Source organism: Rattus rattus, chromosome 6 (assembly GCF_011064425.1).
Source record: "Rattus rattus isolate New Zealand chromosome 6, Rrattus_CSIRO_v1, whole genome shotgun sequence".
In the NCBI taxonomy this organism is placed as follows: Eukaryota; Metazoa; Chordata; class Mammalia; order Rodentia; family Muridae; genus Rattus; species Rattus rattus.
Window position 1 is genome coordinate 155,626,437 of NC_046159.1, and position 1,816 is coordinate 155,628,252.

The 1,816-nt window shown below is 40.2% G+C and overlaps 1 non-coding gene across 1 annotated transcript; it reads right to left on the bottom strand.

Moving 5' to 3' along the window:
• Positions 1-259: 259 nt before the first annotated feature.
• On the bottom strand, positions 260-366 carry LOC116904811. The gene has a single exon (XR_004388462.1). It is a non-coding gene; the product is annotated as a U6 spliceosomal RNA (small nuclear RNA).
• Between the last annotated feature and the right edge of the window lie 1,450 nt (positions 367-1,816).

Here is a 1,816-nt window from a genome sequence, read left to right on the forward strand (position 1 = left end):
ATGCTTTGTGCTTTAATATAGTTTCTTTTATGAATGTGGGTGCCCTTGCATTTGGAGCATAGATGTTCAGAATTGAGAGTTCACCTTTGTAGATTTTTCCTTTGATGAATATGAAGTGTCCTTCCTCATCTTTTTTGATAACTTTTTGTTGAAAGTTGACTTTATGCAATATTAGAATTGCTACTCCAGCTTATTTCTTAGTACCATTACTTGAAATTTCTTTTCTAGCCTTTTGCTCTGAGGTAGTTTCTCTCTTTGTAAAAATATGGAACACTTCACAAATTTGAATGTCATCCTTGTGAAGGGGCCATGCTAATCTTCTCTCTATTCTTCCAATTTTAGTATATGTGCTGCCAAAGTGAGCACAGAAAATGAGTTTTTACTGTCTCCTATTGTATCCCATGGCATGTATATTTGAAAGGACCTCTTTCTTTTACACAACAAAAACCCTTTATGTCCTTATGTGGTGACCTGAACCTGTAGGGGTGAAGGTGGGGTAAGGAAGGAAGTCACTTTCTGGACCACCAACTCTGCTTAGCTGTAGTTGTTTTTCAGCTCCCTCCTCACAAGGTCAGGCTTCCTCTGGCTCTGTGAATTAGCTTTTGATATTAATCTACTAATGTCTAGGAAGAATTTGCACATGAAGGGAAGACTAAGAGAGCCAATACCAGGCATAACTAACCCTTGCAAACTTAATCTCAGACTGTTCATTTCAAGGAGTGCCATGTTAATGGCATGAAGGCAGCTCAAAGTTCCAGAACACGGGAAGCTTTGCAGAGTGTCCACAGAGCATAATGCAATGCCTGTGGGCTAGTAACGTGAGAGTGCGATGCCCTAGGAATTTTATTATGTATTCAGATATCTTGAAACTGTAAGTGACCCCCAAGCTCAGAAAACAAAAATATAGAAAATTCAAAAGAAACTCATTAGATTAGAACCAACTAAGAAGATCTAGGTTTCTGCCCCTTGAGTCTTCTGTCAAGCCCTTGTGCCATGATGACAAACCCATACAAGGGACCAGTTGGTGCTTTGAGAAAGCACAGAGGGATCTGAAGATTATTGACCTCTTCTCACTTACCGTTGTAGCGGGAGATGCATCCACATCTGTGAACACAGTTAAGGAACAATCATCCCTCACCAGGGTCTAATTCTTTCATTTTCATCAATGATTCCTTTGTGATTAGAGTTACTACTTGAAGTGTTCTAGGGGATTGGTTTGGTACTACTTTTGTTCTAATACTAAATACTGGCTCTCGAGATCTGGTTGACTCTGAAGAGCAGATCTTCACATACGCCAAGTGATGCTATGTAAACCTTGTCCCCTACCCCCAATTTAACTGATCAATAAAAGGCTAGAGCTGATGATTGTGCAGTGGAGGGAGAATGGTGGGACTTGAGGATCGAGTGAGGGTTAAAGAGTGCAGGTAGAAAGAGAAAAGAAAACATGGAGGTGGAGGAGGCCAACATGAGAGGAGATGGATTATGAGCACATGGCCAAGAAAACCAGTATGTAATAAGGGACACTATGTCTGTGAAATAAGTTAGAGTAGCTCCAAACCTGCCCAATCTAGGCTCATAGCTTATAAATAAAGTACCTGGGTTTTGTGTCTTTTATATTGGGTAGCTAGAGTGCATAATATATGACTGCTTACATATCATTTCCAAAGGGACTGTTTACTTAGCATGTAGCATGTTTTATTCTTGATACAATAGCTCACACAGTCCTTAATACCTCAGGTGGAATCTGCAACAGAGGAATACATGTTACTCCAAGAATTGAGAATGCAACCCAGGAAGCCTATGTTGAGTACTCCTG